Source organism: Alosa sapidissima, chromosome 13, assembly GCF_018492685.1.
Source record: "Alosa sapidissima isolate fAloSap1 chromosome 13, fAloSap1.pri, whole genome shotgun sequence".
NCBI lineage: Eukaryota > Metazoa > Chordata > Actinopteri > Clupeiformes > Clupeidae > Alosa > Alosa sapidissima.
In genome coordinates, this window is record NC_055969.1 from 3,714,834 (window position 1) to 3,735,466 (window position 20,633).

Here is a 20,633-nt window from a genome sequence, read left to right on the forward strand (position 1 = left end):
CCAAATACAATGTAGCCTACAGGTGTAAGTGACCTTTCATCAATCCAGTTGCAATGGATGAACTGTGATGAACTGCCCTACTTGTGATTGTTTAGAGATTTTAAAGGTTTTATAACAATTCTACATCTTCTTTGGCTATTCTACAATCTATTCACCTTTTCAGCACCAGTAGGGTACTTTCTGTGCAGCCGCACACACACACTCAGGCATGCCAAACAAGCATACACAAAAGTTTCAAGAGTGGGGGATGGAGTAAAATATGGAGACAAATTGAAGTGTGATTTATTTTCGCGGAACGGATGTACAGGACTGAGCGGCGGTCATATTTTGTACCGCTATGCGGTACATCTAGTTTGTTCATTAATTTGGTCATTATACGTTTTCAGCGGTAATTACATGGATTTATAATTTATCGGTAGAACGTTGGGAAATTCCATTCAAGTCAATGGAGCGTTCTACTAGCTACTATACTGTAACTACTATAAGTGTGCTATTTTATTAAGCTTTAAACTGTATCTGACTTTCTTTTAGAGTGCCCATGCTATCATAACTAATAAGTGTAAAAATCTAGAACAATTAATAACAGAACACTAAATGTTTGGATATGTTTGAGTTAGTGTAAGGGTTAGGATTTTGGATCATTGCAGTATTACACTGCTTTTAATGTCATCATTACTTTCTGAGGGCATGTGTTACCAAATGTTGTGTGTTACAATTACACTTGTCTCTCTATATTTGGAAAATAATTTAAACGAAATTATATAGTAAAATACGGTTATTATGGGTTTGTGAGAACAGTGAGTTCAGCCTAGAGCAGGTTCAAACAAAGGTTCAATGCTGAGACCTCAGTGAATACTAACATCTGAGAGACGTCCCAAAAAGTAATTGAGCAGGCAAACAACACATTGTTTCTTGAAATTTAAAGACTGCATTTCTGAAGTACAAATGTTAAAATACACATATTGATATAAATACACTATGCACACGGTTTTTATAGTTTTGATTTACAATAAGGTCACACAAATATTTGTTGTTTATCCCCTTCCCCTACTCAATGGTCTGAGTCGGGATTTGACAGTTTAAATGAAATGCAAGAGTAAATGTCTCTACACAGTCGACAAGACCCTTGAACTGACAGGCCTCCAAGAATAATGCAAGTGGATTCTTACCCATCACTATTTGGATTCACATAATTTCAGATAGGAAGGAGTCTGAAAAAAGGTCAGGCTTTAATGACTGGACATGCCCCCTGACCTTCAGTAGTAGAGGGCAGCACTCAGTATGTCATCTACTGTATTATTATCTATCATTTTATATCATTGCCATTTCTCTGTATGTGTGGATCAATATGTGTTTTGAATGTCAGTAACTTACTTTAGCATTTCTGCTGGCATTGAACTGGCTCCTGAGGCTGACATTTTTGTTTTCTGATATATTTGTGTGTATAATTTATTCTTGATGATCTGTATGTGTTGACGCCACATACAGTATGCATGAATGAATGGATTACTACACTACTATGGATCTACTAACAGGATCCAAACAGGATGCAATCAGAGCAGAACATTTTCTTTACTTTTACATTTTTCAGGTTTTACTTGCACGCAAACTCTTGGTAGATTGATTTAGTGGGCATCATCTCATTACTCATATGTCATGAGTCATTCTGGGAGTGCTGACAAATTAATCCAGTTGATAGGGCAGGTATTAATGTGATGTCCGTTGCACTGTCCTACTCCTGTTTGTTTTTTCCAAAAACTAATTACTGTGTACAGCTATACAACCTTGTATAGGGCAAAAACATGCCAGATTTTTTGACAAATTATAACAAATATTTCAAACTGCTCATTCAGCTATGCTACTTCACTTGAAATTGGCTGTAGCAAGCAATCAGCTTTCAAGTTCATACATTGTACTACACACTGTATACGTGCTAGAAACTGTGTGGTTATGTGTATTCCCTATAGTAACATAGTTGCAAACATCTCACAAGCAAGAGTGAAAGAGAACATCTGGGGGTTTTGGTTAAATGCTCGGTTAGTCTTATTTTCGGCTTGAGTCTGATCGGAGCTCAATGATGAAAGAAAATGTGTCTTGAATCCATCTCAATTAGGAAGCTGATGTCAGGTCCCATTAGTCTAAGGTCAAGACACAGATCTCTGGTTAACATCAGTCTGCTGTCCCTGCTGCATGTGTGTGTCAGTGGTTTCTCGCCATGACTGAAGCGCAGAGCAAAATTGGGCCATTCCCTAAGGGTCTGTTCAATACACAATTAAAAATACAGGACACACAGTCACGTCTCGTATGAGCAGACTGCAATGCAGTGTCCATTGCAGTCATTACACTGTGATCACTGCCTATCATTTAGATTGCACTAATCAAAGCCTAACTATCTGGTGCCAGATTAATCCACATCACAGAACACTTTAGTCTTGTAGCCTCTATAGGCGTCTATATGTAGCAGGCATTTCCAACACAACTGTCTTATGGCTGTCAATCAATACTGCCTCTGCTCTGTTTTTGTCATCAACAGACTCCAAACCTTGTTCTAACCCTACCATCTTACGCTCATACTAAATCCATTCCTATTTATAATTAACTTTGACCATTAACCAAAAACAATGGGCACTGTATGGTCAGTGAAAGGTGAACATTCTGCGGAATTTTCAGTTTACCATTCAGACTCTTGCTCCAAAAAGCAAGCATAGATTCTGTCTCTAACTTTGCTAAGATAACTGCCCAAATGTAATAATTCATTTTATTTGTATAGCGCTTTTCAGAGACCCAAAGTCGCTTACAGAATGGGGAAACAGAGAAACAAAGGACAACAGTACAACATACAGTACATACATACATACACACATACAGTACACACGCACACACACACACACACACATACATACATGCATATAAATACATACACGGGACCGGGTGTAGGTGAGGAGGCGAGCAGCAGAGTTTTGAAACATTTGGAGTCTATGGAGGGAGTGAGAGGTGATGCCAGAGAGGATGGAGTTGCAATAGTCCAGACGTGAGGAGATGAAGGCATGGATGAGGGATTCGGCAGCAGAGGGGGTAAGGCAGTGTCGGATCTTGGCGATGCGGCGGAGGTGAAAGTATGAGGTCTTGATGATGGAGCTGACATGGGGATCAAAGGAGAGGGTGGGGTCCATGGTGATGCCAAGGTTGCGTGCCAGGCGGGAGGGAGTGATGGTTGAGGTGCCGATGGTGAGTGAGATGGGACCAGTTTTATTGAGGGTGGATTTGGTGCCTATGAGGAGGAGTTCAGTTTTGTCACTGTTGAGTTGGAAGAAGTTGTGGGTCAGCCACGATTTTATTGTGGAGATGCAGGTTTCAATGTGGCTGAGGGGAGGGTTATGGGTGGATGTGGTGCTGATGTAAATCTGGGTGTCGTCGGCATAGCAGTGGAAGTCAAGATTGAGTTTGCGGATGATGTGACCAAGGGGGAAAAGGTAGCAGATGAAGAGCAGGGGACCGAGGACTGAACCCTGGGGGACCCCCTGCGTAACAGGAGAGAGGGTGGAAGAGTGGCCAGCGAGGGAGACAAACTGTTGCCTGTTTGTGAGGTAGGAAGTGAGCCAATCGAGTGCGGTGCACTCAACACCCAGCTGGCGCAGCCTTGCCAGGAGGATGCTGTGGTTGACCGTGTCGAAGGCTGCGCTGAGGTCGAGTAGTAGCAGGATGTTGAGGCAGGGCTCTACAGTGCGCCCATTTCACTCGCACATGCGAGTAAAAATAATGCCGTGCGAGTGCAAAAAAATATTTAGGCCCACTGGTGCGAATAACTTCAAACCATGTCAATGTTTGTCTACAAAATACACCGCAACATCGAGAAACATTACTGGTGCAGACCATAGAATCACGTCGCGAATGCAGCATAAAAACTACACCTCCCATCAACGTTAGCAGTTTCGCGTTGTGACTCGCTAGTAGTCGCTTCTATCAAATCCAAGAGTGCGCAGAAAAAGCGGAAAGTTAGACTAGCCAGCCAAGATGCAAAGATTGAAGAAATTAGTTCTTCTATCCATCGAATTCATTGGATATAGGAGGAACAGGATGAGATTCTGAGAATGCAGTGAGAGAAGGAAAGGTAACCTAACATGCCTTTAAGCCCAGTTGACGTATTGGCTGCAATATGCAAAATATAGCTGTAGCGAACCGGCACAAAAGTAGCCTCCCGTAATACTCCCATTTTATTCAAAGTTAGAACGCTCCTGACAACTCCAGGCTTCCACGCATGCTTGTTTGTTTACACCGAGTGTGTGTAAGTGCAAAACGAAAGTAGAACGTTTGCCTACTGCCCCCATCAATGCAGATATTTAAAATAAAAACTAAAAGTATAAAACATATATCCTTGATTAGCCTATGTTGGGTTTTGTGGAAGAGAAAATGGACTGTTTTAGTAGTAGTATAGGCAGTATGCAGTCACCATGGGCATATTTGGATTAGCTACAGATGGATTCACAAATAAACAAATTAGCCTACATTTGGCAGGATACTTGATATACAGGCTAAATGCAAATATGGCAATGTATTATATTATTTTACATTAACAAAATGTAGGAAAATAAAACAGACTGAAAATAAAGTAGGCACTGATCTTTAAAATCCTGTTTCCTGTAGCCTAAATGTTGTCAGTCATTCTTAATATTCGCAATTGGTGCACTGGCATGTTTACAAGCCCCCATAGGGGGGTATCCCCCGTAAGAAAATGTGTATATTTTAATGTTTACTGTAAATGCATCAATCTGGTGAAATTCAGAGGTTAGACTTGCTTATTTTTTTTTATCTATTGATGGAAATATATGTGCTGTAGCCTAAACTATTTTGCACTTCAGAATTTTAACCATGCACATACATATCCCATATCTGGGAAGGTATGATGTGATAATATTTGCATATGTCGTATGTCAGCCTACTGTATATATTTGCATCTCATGATTTTTTTCCATTCATATTTGTGCATTAATGCCACTACGAAGCATGCCAGTATAAATATATATTAATATCTGTGTAGGTGGGATTGTCTGGAATCTAGCAATATGATGTAGACAGACTGTGTGCATCGTTGGTATGAATTAATCTATTTATTTACTACTTTATCTGAGGTGCTGGAACGTAGCTCTGGACCGCTCCAGCCCACTTTAACCCCTGGGTATTGCTAAAGGCAAAACCCTACTCGTCATGTGTTATGTGGACTCTTCACATGGGCTGGTATCCATGTGTGGGTGAGGTCTTTAGATCCCTTCACACACACAGCCAAAATCTCTAAACTCCTTCCTTTATGGACACAAGCCAAGACCTTTTTATGTGGAAAGCTAAACAGACTGCAGTGAAACATATCATGGGTCGGACTTATAGAGCAGTGATGAATTACCATCATGTGAAATTATGGTAAGTGAAGGGATGACAGGTAGCTATGTAGGTGTTTTATCAAATGCAGTTGCTAAACGATACTTACTGAGTAAGCTGCAGTAGCATGTGTCTGAGCAGTGTAGTGATTTTCTGTTGTCAAACTTATTTCCTACTCACAAGGCCAGCCGTGACGCCTGTACTTTGTTTTAAGACTGTACGTATAAGGGCCGCTTCTTGAAACCCTGCCAACATGTTTACAATAACAATGTTAATCTCTACACTTGTTTGAGTGACTCAAAACATTTTAACTTTGAGATCAACCTTCAGAAGGTGTTTCACTGGCTAAATTTTTTTTTAAAAATCAGCATATCTGATGGTAACTATCAGGCCCGGATCTAGGCTGCTCAGATTGGGGGGGCAAATAGAAATTTGGGGTGGGCGAAATTAATACACCCCCCCACCACCGCTCAGTTTCACCTACAAATGCCTTCCTTTTCACCTTAAAACCCGTATCTAATAGCAAACATGACATATTACATAGAACTGTTAATCATAGCCCTGATTTTAATATTTACAGATATCTAGGCTATTTAACATTTATTTTCTATGTGGCCTGTTATGAAATCATGTATTGAACAATTAAAGCACAGTTCAGCTTTAAGAAACTCAAATTGTCTACATGCATGCTTAGCATTTTGTGATCATTAAGGCTACTTTGACAAACTCTTAGTCAGCTGATTTTAATATTTACAGATATCTAGGCGATATTTGTAACATTTATTTTGTATTTGGCCTGTTATGAAATCATGTATTGGACAATTTAAACACACTGTGAAACCTGAAGCCCAAAGTTGGAGACATACATTTAGACATTGCTGCAAATGTAAAACCGGATTACTCTGGAATGGCTATAACTGTACAGGGGAATGCTTTACACCTTTGTATTCGGTACGGTCTGCTGTTTCTTCTAATATATGGTTTGTCATGTGTTCGGGAAAAATTCGTGAAGTATTCCACCGAGATGAATGGGTAGGGAGATGGGCGCAGAATGTAACCTGATAAATTAAAGTTACTTTTCTCGCGAACCGTTTACCACAACAAATTGCAGCCAACATCGTTTAAAAGCTGAGAAAAAGAAAAGCTCTTTCGTGTGATGTGATACATGTAAAATCTGTGTGAAGAGTAGGCTATCGGAGTATAGGCTACTGTAGTTCAGCAAAGAATGGGTGAATATGGACGCACTTTCTTTCTTGCCGTGCGCTGTCACATTCTCCACTGCGTAAAAGACATAGGCTAATAGGCAATCATTCAAAATAATTTGATTTCATATCATAGCTATGCAGATGACACACAAATTTACTTAGCTCTATCACCAAACAACTATGGTCCTCTTGAATCTATGTGTCAGTGTATAGAACAAATCAACACCTGGATGTCTCAAAATTTTCTTCAGCTGAACAAAGAAAAAACTGAAGTAATTATATTTGGTAAAAATTAGGAAAGACTTAGGGTTGCCACTCTCCTTGACACAAAAGGGTTGAAGGCAAAGGATACTGTTAAAAATCTTGGTGTATTAATTGACAGTGATCTAAATTTCAACAGCCACATGAAAGCGATAACTAAATCAGCTTTTTACCACCTCAAAAATATTGTCAAACTCAGAGGGCTGATGTCAAAACATGACTTAGAAAAACTCATTCATGCATTTATCTCCAGCAGGGTTGATTACTGCAATGGACTGTTCACAGGCCTTCCTAAAAAGACTATTAAACAGCTTCAGGTGATACAAAATGCAGCAGCTAGGACTCTAACAAAAACTAAAAGAACTGACCACATTACTCCAATTCTTAAGTCCTTGCACTGGCTTCCAGTAAGTCACAGAATTGACTTTAAAGCACTATTGCTTGTTTATAAATCAGTAAATGGAGCAGGACCTAAATACTTGTCAGACATGCTTCAGCAGTACACACCTTCTCGTCCTCTCAGGTCCCAGGTGAAAAACCTGCTAGTAAAACCTACAGTTAGAACTAAACATGGTGAAGCAGCTTTTAGCTGCTATGCGGCTCAGCTGTGGAACCAACTTTCGGATGACATTAAAAAGGCCCCAACTGTAGCCAGTTTTAAATCTAGACTTAAGACCAAACTGTTCTCAGACGCTTTCTGCTAACTGTGCCGAGTTACAAATTCTGAATCTGCCTCGATAATTATTCTACTTTGTCTTTTATTACTTTTTTTACTACTTTTGCCTTTGTTTTTGCTTACTAATTATTCTTTATTTTTAAATGATTTTACCTTGTGTTTTATGTTTTCTTTTTATTATGATCTTTACCTTTTAACTATTCTTTGACTATATTGCCCTTCTATGCTTTTATTTGTTATTATCGTTTGGTTTTGTTTATGTAAAGCACATTGAATGACCTCTGTGTATGAAATGTGCTATATAAATAAACTTGACTTGACTTGACTTGACTTAAATTAATTTGCGTAGTGAATGCTAAGCTTAATCAGGCCATAGGCTAAATAAAAATCGCTAGTCGGATGCAAAGCAGAATATAAAAAGAAATGGGCACCAAGGCCACAGTGGCCTGTGAACCTCCGATTTTCAAAGGGACATCACGGCCAACACAAGGGGCAACGACGTGGCCGCCGTAAAATTCCCAGCCTGCTCATAACTCAGTTAAGGAATGACCAATGTTAACAAACGAACTGGCTAGATCACCTTAGAAACTAACTGGCTAGATCACATTAGCTAAAAACAAACCTTATTCAAACGAGAATAATACAAAAAGGTATTTATTTAAAGCAGCAACAAGAATCTATATTACATCTAGTAGCCTATAACCTTTATGGAAATATAGCTAAGCCCTCTCTACTGAAGTATGAAACAGCAAGTGATGCACTCAGTGTGGAATGGTAGGGGAACGCGTCGTTGCTACTCCGGTAGCCTATTTATAATATCCAACCAGCAAATCAGCACCCTCGTAATTCAGACGTGACGAATTAGAAAAGTGTGATTGGCAGATTCAATAGCTGTCAATTAAAATTGACCAATTAGGTGGGGCAGAAGAAATATTTGGAGGGGCATTGCCCCTCCCAGCCCTATTCGAGATCCGGCCATGGTAACTATCCCTTACAGATATCCCTAATAGACCTGTAAAACACACAATACAGTAACACACACACACATTGGCACAGACCACTGTACCAATTAATACATCTTTCTTGGGTTTGCTAATTACATTACATTTTTACATTACATTACATTTAGCAGACACTTCTTGACCAAAGTGACTTACATATGTCAGCTATATTACAAGGGATCACATTGTCCCCGGAGCAACTTGGGGTTAAGTGCCTTGCTCAAGGGCACAACGGTGGAAGCTGGGAATTGAACTGACAACTTTCAGGCTACTGCACGCTAGCCCAGCTCCTTAACCACTACACTACCACCGCCTAATTGGAGGAAACACTATCAGCAATTGGGTGAACCAATTGGGAAAACCAGCAATGCTTAGTTTAAGCAATTCTATCCAAGATACCATTCACAACAACAGGGTGATTTTCAAATGACAAGACGGCCATCATCTAAAAACAATCAGGACCAAAACCACAGTAAAAACAAAACAGATGAATTACAAAACAATTCCTATAAATTCCCAATTTATTCCCTTTATCAGGTCTGGGGTAAATTCCTAATATGCTCCCTTTGTCCAGTTTAATTTAAATTGTTGAGTGCTTTAATGGTAATGTATTATCCTCCATTTCAGACAGCACCATGATATATTTTGACAAAGATAATCTCAGTTTGACATTGGAAAACCTGTCCAATTCCACAGGGACCGATTCAAAATGTGTCTGAATTTCTGTTCACAAAAAACTAAACCATAAATTGGTGTCTCCTCAACTTGTTTCCCCACACTCGCTCCTCTGCTCTTCCTCATGCAATTATACACACACAGCTGCAAAACTTTACACAAATGTCGTCAGCCCTTTCACCCTCATGCTGTTGTAATCCACCTTGTGCTTTGCTATTCAAAGCTGCGGAAGTCTAGCCCTTACTTTCGGCTGTTTGACAGTACTGCAATCCTCAGGATTATCAAACATTTTTCTGAGAATCCTCTGTCCTCAGGTTTTTTTCCCCTGAGATATTGTTCAAAGCTTGACTGTCTGTTGGTCTTTTGTGTGTTCACAGAAACAAGTAGCACAGGTGCACAGGACTAAGGCTCCAAAAGAGGCTCAAAGGCCTAAAGTAAAATCACTTCAACATGTTTCACACATTTCTGTTGGGCAAGAGCCTTTCCCTCACTTTAACTACAGGGGTAGAACTCAGGGCAGGGCAAGTTTTACCTTTGATTCTTGTCAGGAGATAACAAGCTGATTTCTGCACTGATACATCTTAAATGTATCGAAGGGTATGCATTTAACAGGAAGAGAATGCAAAGGTGGGAGTTTAGCACAAAAACTAGGAGATTTTTCAAAGAGCAGCACATTGCATATTCTCCTTGATGTAACTTCAGGCAATTTATGGGGATTGATTTAGCAGGGAGAGATCATGTTTAATCCACATAGTGAATTCAAGGTGCTCTGTCAAATCTAAACCTTTAAAAATATTATCTGAAGTTAGCAAGATTATATTTCATTTATGGTAGTATACATCTAGAGCTCTACACCTCTATGCTGTGGTTGAAGGCACAAGGCCGAAGGTAGATGAATACAACCTTAAGTGAAAGGGGCAGCCGTGGCCTACTGGTTAGCACTCTGGACTTGTAACCGGAGGGTTGCCGGTTCGAGCCCCGACCAGTGGGCCACAGCTGAAGTGCCCTTGAGCAAGGCACCTAACCCCTCACTGCTCCCCGAGCGCCGCTGTTGTAGCAGGCAGCTCACTGCGCCGGGATTAGTGTGTGCTTCACCTCACTGTGTGTTCACTGTGTGCTGAGTGTGTTTCACTAATTCACGGATTGGGTTAAATGCAGAGACCAAATTTCCCTCACGGGATCAAAAGAGTATACTTATATACATACTTATAAATGTGTTTAACCACAGATCCATGTGACAAGATGTACTAGATGCTGACTATATCTGTAAGAACATGTGAGTCATGTGAGAACTCCAATGACAATGATTTTTCTTCATTTTTGAGCAGAACGAGCAATAACAAAATTCTCTTGTATCTTATGTCCCAACGATACCAGAAAATCTATACTTTTCCGTTGCGTGACATAAAACATTTATTGCTTCCCTATGACAGAGGGAAGCATCCGGTAGACTGTCTTTTACGAGTGACCTCGGCCTTGCGGAGCTGTGTTGAACGAGAATCTGACAGGAACTGAGTGTGTCAAAGATTGCCCCAGGGATGATTCCGCTTCCTTCTTAAGCTTTACTTTGATTTAGATAACAGAGCAAATATACTTATGTAAAGGATAATAAGATTACCATTGCACGGGACACGCGGCCAAGTCTGATAAAGGTTGGAGATTGGAGTTGAAGGCCCTTGCGGTGATGTGAAAGAGATATACAGTTGCAGAGTATGCTGTCCATTAAAATTACAAGAAGCACAGAGGTGAAAAAGAATGCCATGAAGAGTGCATTCCAGTTGGACTTCCTGCAGAAGCTGCAGCATATCTCCACTGTCGTATTTCCACAGATGTCAGAAAACTCATTAGCCGGCCATGACATCCTCTGACAACTGGAAATCTGAATATTTCATATGAGTCCAGGACCCCTGGATACTTGTCAAGTTGAGAGGGAGATCAAATTGATACCAAGAAAAATAGCTGCAATCCTTCCTTTGGCTTTGCAGTTACTGTGGGGTGCAACTGACATGTGCTTTACAGTACATGATACGATCTCTTCTGGTCTTTCATTCCATTTATTGTGGTGAACCACTCCAGTAAACAATCAACTCTTTATCCTTGAGCAGTAATGATGTCAGAGCCATCTAATATCGGTGCTGCAATTAATTAAAATGGGAGGCAGATTTGTTTTCCTTCATTTGCAACTAGACAAGATATTCAGACATTACAGCGTCTCCCTTGCAGGCATGTCTCCACAAATGAGGGCCGGGATTTCTCAGAGAGCATTCAAGAGTACAGGGTGACCATGTTTCTTGCCCGGCTTTTTCGTGGCCTGCACTCTGATTGGTCTATCCTCTAGAGCTTTCACAGGACACGATTCAGTATCATCAATGTTCCTAATGACGCCACTTCCCTGCCAATTAGTCAAATCATAAGATTATATTCAGCAAGGAAATTTTGCACTTCGTAGACGCATGATCCCTCAATATTCCCATCTCATGAGTTTCAGAAATTAGAATTTCAGCCCCAGTATACTGTACAGGCATGTCCGGTGTGGCTCATGTTTTCTACTTTACATTTCTAATTTTGATAAAAAAAAGACACCGGATTTTACCAGAGTGCTGTGCTCTGTTGAAGCACCAATGAAAAGTGATTGAGAACAGCTCTTTAATATAAGTCAAGCAGAGGTTTGTGAAAATTCTAAGGATAAGAGTCTATGGTCTTAAATGGTGCTTTGCATCAACAGAACTAGTTACAGGTGTCAGTTTTCTATTTATTTATGGTGGGAATTGAGCCATGACCTTGCTACATGACTTGCTCCATATGTTTTGCTCCATGTGTCAGTCTGTACTAACTGTAGCCAAGAATGTGTTCCTGAATTCTTCCATTGCTCTTCCTCTGACCTAATGCCCCCCTGGACAAGATGGTGTGTGAAGTATCTCCATAGTAACCAAATATTTAAATATGCAGGAAATGCAGTGAGATAAATATTCATGGTTTCCCTTGGGAACCATTTGTCATGGTGTTTGGACCGACAAAGCCAAATAATGGTCTGACAGATTTTTATCTTGGTTCAGACAGCCATTTCTGATTGATACTGCCTCCTGTTTCCCCTATCCACAAGTGGTAATTATTTCATTTTAATGCCTTTGAAGCGATGACATGGTTACAAAAACTAATGTGAATATAATGGCACATCATAAATTGGTGACAATTCATGGTAATTTCAATACGATTCTGTGGTTTGAAAGGCTTTTTAGCACAGGGACATTTAAGGGCAAAAATTGGCATTTGGAAGAATAGACGTGAATTGATAGAAGAGCCCCTTGAGTCTCGTCTGACATGTGCAATCACAGCCTATGCCCCTCTAGGGTGTAATATCTAGGACACCGGTTCTTGATGACAAACCAGTTTTCCCTTTTTGTGTCTCTCGGTTATACTGCAAGTTTCTTTGATTGAGGGCCATGATCAAGGAAACAGACACAAAGATAAATGATTCAGTGATTCTCTAAAAGGGAAATCTTTGGTTAAATCTCTTCCTTTGCTTTGTCATAAATCAACACACTGTTTTTCTTTCCCTGGGTGGCTTTTCATCACTGATGCTACTGCCTTTAAATAAACCCTTCTTCTGTATCTGATGATTATGTGCAGATGTCCATGAACACTTTTTAATATTTATATTGGCTAATATAATGCCCATATTTTAACACCAGTGCTAGCAGAATGTTGCATGAATATATTCATATTTTTTATTTGTTTAAGATGAATGCCTCTTTACTGAGGTCTTTCCTACCTGTACATTCAAACTAATTTGGGTCTAGACGTGATGAACACATTGGGCTTCATGTTACCAGAAAATGTGCATAATAGCAATAGTAAGGATTCCTGCTTTTAAGTAATCTATCTGCATAAAATCAGACTCCAATTGAGTTTATCTAGGTCAGGAGATTCATGTCCTTGATGTAGCCAGGCTCATACAAAAACATCAGACTCCTTCGAAACTATTAAGGCCGAGGGCTTAGACTGTTTTGAGCATTATCATGTAGGCTTAGATGTTAAAACATTACATTTCAGATTATACTACACAGCCTTTGAAAACAAATATTAAAACGAAATATGTATGAGGGGATGTTACAGCTTCTTAGCTAGGCCTTACTAAGTGATCACAAGTTAACCATCCTGTACATTCAGTAGAGAAGGGTTCAGATGGAAAGTCCACTTTCACAAATATGCAAAAATCATGTTGTCTTTACAGTCAATTCCCAGTCATTTCTATCAAATTGTGGTGTGGTTTTTAAAGGTACTGTAGGCTACTCTAAGCGATGCTGGGTAAGGTCACTTCTGTTGACTTTCAAACAAAACAGAAAGCTAGCTCGCTACTTCCTCCCCTCCCTCCCATGAAACTGAAACTCTCCTAAACTCTCCTCGCGCATCTTGTCTGTGATTTGATGGAACAGTTTGTTATATCTCAATCCTTATTCTTCTGGATTTGAGTGCGACATTTGACACCATTGATCATAGCATCCTAATTCACCGCCTTGCGAAGTGGGTGGGTCTCTCTGATAATGCTCTAAACTGGTTTCAAACCTACATTACTGGCAGAGATTTTTATATCAGTCTAGGAGATCATGTATCTGAAAAACATGACTTGCCTTTTGGTGTGGCCCAGGGGAGCTGCCTTGGTCCCCTGCTATTTTCTCTATATATGCTTCCATTGGGAAACGTCATAAGTCAGCATAATGTAAACTTCCACAGCTACGCAGATGATACCCAATTGTATATCTCTGTGGAGCCAACTAACCCAGATGGCCTTTGCTCCCTCACTGCATGCCTAACCTCCATTAATCAGTGGATGAGCAACAACTTTTTGAAACTAAATGATGACAAAACAGAGGTACTTCTGGTTGGACCAAAACTAAAGCGAGATATTATTCTTAGTAATCTGGGGAACTTGGCACACCAGGTCAAACCAAAAGTAACAAGCCTCGGTGTCATCCTAGATGCAGAGTTAAGTTTTAAGCCCCATATCAGTAAAGTTACTCAGACAGCCTATTTCCACTTGAGAAACATTACCAAAGTGCGGCCCTTTTTAACTCAACAAGATGCAGAAAAACTAATTCACGCCTTTATCACTAGCAGGTTAGACTACTGCAATGCACTTTTCACTGGTCTTCCCAAAAAACATCTAAAGAAATTGGCACTCATACAGAACTCTGCGGCTAGACTTTTAACTAAGACTAAGAAGAGAGAACACATCACCCCTGTGTTGGCTGAACTGCACTGGCTCCCTATTTCCTATAGAATTGATTTTAAGGTTATGTTAATTACTTACAAAGCTCTGAATGGCATAGCACCTTCATATATCTCTGAGCTTTTAATATCTTATCAACCACAAAGGAAACTTAGATCATCCAATTCAAATCTTTTAATCGTACCCAAAGTGCTCCACAAACAAAGTGGAGAAGCTGCGTTTATCCATTATGCCCCCAAACTATGGAACACCCTGCCTCTGTACATCAAGCAGGCGAGTTCAGTAAATATTTTTAAAAAAGATCTGAAAACATACCTGTACAGGAAAGCTTTTAGTTAACTCATCTTATCCTGTAGACTACATTTTCAGATTATTCTACATCTGCTACTATTGGAGGGCGCAGCCAGCCAGAAGCAGATGGGCTCCCCCTATTAAGTCAGGTTCTGCTCAAGGTTTCTTCCTGGAATATGGGAGTTTTTCCTTGCCACAGTTGCCATATGGCGTGCTTGTGGGGGGTAAGAGGGTTAAGGCTGCCAGTTTTATGACATGTCATTTTCTATATTTTTGATATGTTGCTGAGTAGATCATAAACAGCAAAGAAAAGTGATTGATAATGACTGACTGACTATTATTGTGTTACATGCTTCAAATGTAAAGCACTTTGAGCTGCATTCTGTGTATGAAAGGTGCTATACAAATAAAGCCTATTATTATTATTATTATTATTATGTTTTTATGGGCTAGATTTGCCCAGGTTGTTTTTGTTGCCGTTTTTGGAGCCGTCCACAGAGATTGCGGTTTTTTTTTTTAACGGTAGCCTACTCAGGACACAGGCAGCTACAGAGTAGGCTAGGTAAGGTGATATTTTCTGTAAGTGAGATAAAATGTTTTAGCCTAAAAAACGCGTGATATCGCTTAAAGCACCTTAAAATAAAATAAATCAACAAACCAACAACAGTGCTGTTACATTTTAAAATACTGATATCAATATATTTCTGTACATTCATTACAAATTGGCTTACAGTGTTTTGCATCTGAACCCTTATTCAGAAGTTTTTTTTAAATGGCATGGCATTTTTGCTAAAGTGGAAGGTAAAATAGCTAGAAGCCTACCTCATCCAACGGGAATGGCCGCGTCAATGTGGTGAGTCTGCAATCACTGCATCAACTCCACAAATCTACGACTCTACGGTCAGTTGATTTAATTGTTGTGATACCGTCGTCTATTTTTATTTATCAGTGTCTCTGTTCTTTGACGTTTTATAGAGAGCAACGTCAGTTAATTCGTTCTGAACAGCCACTAGATAACTCTTAGCGAGCTGCTATAGCGAGCTGCTAACGTCCAACAACAACTGCTTAACTCCTCACTAAGTTACTAAGAGAAGAGATAGTCTTGGTTTTTCTTGTACAGTATGAATTACCTTTACGTTTGAACAATAATGTTCGGGTAACACGGTTTTCTCCTTACCAAACTAACAGGACAATATTCCATTATTTCTTCTGCTAGCAGCTAACCTTCCAGTATTTTATTTTTCTCCCTCTCTCTCCTGATGTGTGCTCCTGACCTCTAACCTATGGCCATGACGAACTGGATCAAACCAGGTAAGAGAAACATAGATAATCCATCAACATGTGAAACCTTGATGTATAATAATACATTGCCATTAAACTGACTTATTTAAGTTCGTTTTCACTTGAACATATGAAAAATAACATCTGATTTGAAGATAGATTTCAAAGATACAGTAGGAAGATAATGTGCTATTCCATTTGGGTTGGATCTCTCTCTAAAAATATTAAAAGATGTAAACAAAAAATGACAGAGATATACCATATTTTGTTTCTTAAAGGAGCTGGTCACTGTGTTAATGTTGCAGTTGTATCACACTCAATAACACACTGTGTTAATATAACTATTATTGTTTCTATAGGCTATATATTACAGTACTTGCAATGCCATGGTTCTTTATGAACTGGTAAGAAAAAAATATATAGCTATGTATATTTGACATAGAAATTACACAACACAATATAGTTTTGGTAGGCCTACTCTGGCAATGTAAAAAAAACCCTCAATGTTTAATAAATCTGTTTAGTGTAATATCCAAATGATTAACCAGCACCAACATTAAGGGTTTACTTCCTGTGACCTATTTCATGTGGCTGATCACTAACAATCTTATTGATTGAATCTGCTTCAATCAAACTGCAGCTGGAATGTCACAAATTGGCATTGACCTACCCACATCCTACAGTTCACTACAGGATTACAGTATAGTTGTCTGGCTCTGGGAGGGGGGAGCAGGGTAACAGGGTCATATGATCATCAATTTAGCCCTGATGTGCAGTGTCCTCTCTGACAGTGTTTTTTTTTTTATTTTATTTTTTGGTCAGCCAGATTTGGATTGAAGACAGTTCTTTCGCTGTTTTCCTCGACAGTCCCTGCATCAGCTGTTACAATGGGATCGGATGCCATGTAGGCTGGTGTGGATACAATGGAACTGTAAGTTACAGTATCTATGCTTCCATAATGGTAAACACTTATTCACCGGTGTGATTTAAGTGGCTGTAATTTGAATGGATACCTATGTGATGCTGTAAACATGGAAGAATGCCCATAGCTGCAGCTTAGCTGTGGAAACATCTTAGCTTGAGTTGGTTGTGAGTCTGTTGTCTTTTTTTTGTCTGTTGTCATAGTGCTTGCGAGTCAGTGCTGAAACTGCAGAGTGTAGGGTGTTTATGCTGCTTAGGGAAGCTGCTGTGGAGAGTATTTGCATTATATCCTGGTTTATTAAGATTATAATATGCTACAGTTCATGTTAAAACCAGAATGATAAACAGAATATATACTGTATTAGGTCTATATATTTACCAGAGAAGCAGCTTTTTATTTTCTTATATCAAATTAATCTATACTAATAGCTATATTATGATGGTAGCAGCAAGACATTTACCAACTACTGAGGAAAGTAATTACAGTTTTGTCTTGTAACAATTGAGTAATTACTTCCACTCTGATCTTCAGGACATTTCAGTTCTGTTATAAGTTTAATTCATTTTAGTGTTAAATTAAATTAAATTAGAACATAATACGTCTAGCACTGTAGGAAAATGTTGAAAAGTTTCATGTATTTAATTCATGACCATTCATCAGTGCCATACCATTTACATGATAAATGTATCCCTCATGGTCCTTTGACAGTGTACCAAATTAGTGCAAACACATGCCTGCAATACAGTACAAAAGAGAAAAATCCAAAAATGTATCTCTACTTCTGGGTGCTGGGGCTTTGAGATTAGAACTTTCCAGAATTACCACGCCGACGCATTTACTCCATCCCTCGTTATGAGGCATGCCTGCAGAATAAACTGTGAGTAAGATGCTCAGCAATGTTCATCAGCCCACAGGAGCACAGTTCAGCTGAGGATGGAGCTGTTGCTATAGAAACGCCAACTTTGTTTTGGCTGGTTTTGGATAGAGTTCTGTTTTATTAGACGTGCCACGTGTGTTTGTCAGCAAATATTTCCCACCTACTGTAACCTGCAGTGACTTGATTGTTTCCTTTTGTGCAAATTCGGTTGGCAAAGAGTTTTTTGTTTTTGTTCAAACAGTTTCAGATCAAAATGTTAAAGCCTAACACCAAACATCTAGAACTTTACAATTAAACTACATGAAACATGAAGTTGAACTATGAATCAGATGCAGACTGATCATGCAAACATAATCATGACCTAGGCTATCTCTGTATGGCAGTTTGCACGTTGTGTTTGATATTGGAGTGGTGTTGTGGAGGACTTTCGAAATCAATAATGATTTTGGACAGTATGAGTAACAGACTAAACACAGTGGGGAAGAGGAAAGCTGCCTTGGCAATTGAAGTTCTTACAAAGAAATCTTGTTTAGCCTGTTGTCCTCTGCAAATAACTCTAAGTAATACATGTCAATTACTTTGTTTCCGTTTTTATACACAACACATAAACCAAATCTCAAGAATGGCTTTTGGCTTAATTGTATGTGTCTGTGTCAACATAATAAAATAATGTAAGATATTCAGCCCTTCCACAAAGTCATGGGCAGAATGCCATCCTGCTAAGAGGATCCAAAAGATCCATTAAACCTGCATGGCAACCACAACCTTAGCGACCCCAGACATTCTTTTTGGCCCCTGTTGCTACGACTGTCTCTGGACGTGGTGGGTGACGTGAGGGAGCGGTCCAAGAAGTGGGAGTGGTTCCAGGTGACTGGACATTTTCCAGGATACAATGACTCTCTTGTACCCCAGCTTTTTATGTAGCCTAATGCTATCAGCTTAAAACATTACCTGAGACAGTTTCCTTCAGAGGACCAGGTTGTAAAGCTCATCCTGTTCTCAGAATTTATGTCATTATTTCTACTCTACATTCCTGAAATAATCAATTTTTAATCTTCTGGCTGCAATTCAACTCTGCGTCAAAATTCAAAAACTTTATTATGATGTGGTGAAAGAGAAATATGATTTCTGGACACATCTGTGAACAAGTTGGCTCAGGACTTTATGGGCATGAGAGAGTTTTAAGACATGTTTAGGTGAGTGGGTTTTGCCTCTGCCAAGATGTAGTGATGTACTGTAGACAACATGTGCCAAAGTAGGCACAATGTGAAATTCTCTCATTCTCCCATTATTATTAGTCTGAAAAAGCACTTTCAGTTACACCTCATGTAAATAAAAATACATAACAGATGCCACTGGCCTGGACAATGTCTTATTGGAATAACTGCCATCCCCATTGGACTACAGTACAAGGTGATATTTCCTGTAGCTGTCCTTTGCAATTGTCAGTAAAATGGCCTCCACAAAGATTGAGGGGATCAAAGTTGCCTCCATGATAGAGGTGAAAGGTGAAAGACAGTTTGAGTGTCCAAGGTCAAAGGATAGACGTTAAGCTAAATGACTTGAGCTGGACCTGAGCACACATCGCTTCTCGGCCTTTTGGCTAAGATCAAGTGTAGTATCTGTTCTTATCAGTTTAATATCTGATACGCAGTATCAGATCTGATTTTTGGAACAGGGAGACGGAAGAGGGGCTTGCTCCGTCCGCTCCACGCATCGACCAGGTATTGCAGTGACTCCAGGAACGGTGCACATCCCTGGGGGCAGCCGTGGCCTACTGGTTAGCACTTCGGACCTGTAACTGGAGGGTTGAGCAAGGCACCTAACCCCTCACTGCTCCCCGAGCGCCGCTGTTGATGCAGGCAGCTCACTGCGCTGGGATTAGTGTGTGCTTCACCTCACTGTGTGTACACTGTGTGCTGTGTGTGTTTCACTAATTCACGGATTGGGATAAATGCAGAGACCAAATTTCCCTCACGGGATCAAAAGAGTATATATACTTATACTTATACATGCACATACAGATGAGAGTGAAGAACAAATGTTAAAGGAGAATTCCAGCGATTTTTCACACAGATCTCTGTTTCTCAAGGTCACCGAGTACTGTTGGTACAAAAAAACCCTCAAAAACAATCGGTTCTACCTAGCTCGATTTTCTCCATCCAACAGCTAGAGCTACCAGGCAGCTACAGTGCTACACTCTGGGGGCATGAACATGAACTAGAACCGATTTCTTTCATTTTTTTCAGTACCGACAGTACTCGATGACCTCGAAAAACAGATCTATGTGAAGAATTGCCGGAATTCTCCTTTAAGTGTTACCTCCCTGTTCAACATAAAGGGTTAATGCTGCAGTAGGGACAGAGACAGCATTCATGTTTCCAGTCTTTGTCAGCAAGCATTCCCAGATGCAGACAGACAAGGCCAAACACGCAGAATGGCTGACATCATGGTTGGATAGGCATCAGTGAAGCTTCTCTTCTATAAAAAGCAGCATGGTTTGGAGCAGGAAGTCAGCAAGAAATAGGCATTTTGTGTGCTTTCTTTTTGTCTCGTTCCCCAGCAGGACGTCTGCTGCACGTTGGTGTAAATGGATTCAGTCTAAACGGTTTGCATGGCGGAATGATTTTTTGTAATGATAAAAAGTACCAAGACACCTCAAGCTGCCAGCGGTGTTTAGACACATGCTAGAGAGAGGAAGCACCAATCAGACACACATATTTTACTATTCTGAAAACTCAGCCAAATCTGACAGTTACCTCATTTGCTAAGTATTTAAAGACTCAACAACACTTTGTACGGTTTATTACGAGATCATGGAAAAAGTGTTGGACTCATTCT

At 39.8% G+C, this 20,633-nt stretch overlaps 1 protein-coding gene and 1 pseudogene across 1 annotated transcript in view; both read left to right on the forward strand.

Annotated features, from left to right (window-relative positions):
* The first annotated feature begins 15,320 nt into the window (after nucleotides 1–15,320).
* Nucleotides 15,321–20,633, forward strand: part of zmp:0000000846 (tenascin) — a 62,809-nt gene continuing 57,496 nt past the window's right edge. Inside the window, exons 1-2 of the mRNA XM_042058514.1 lie at nucleotides 15,321–15,565; nucleotides 16,820–16,924. The gene's annotated coding sequence lies outside the window, so the exon portion shown is untranslated. The remainder of the gene's footprint in view (nucleotides 15,566–16,819; nucleotides 16,925–20,633) is intronic.
* Nucleotides 19,376–19,550, forward strand: LOC121681073 (annotated as a pseudogene).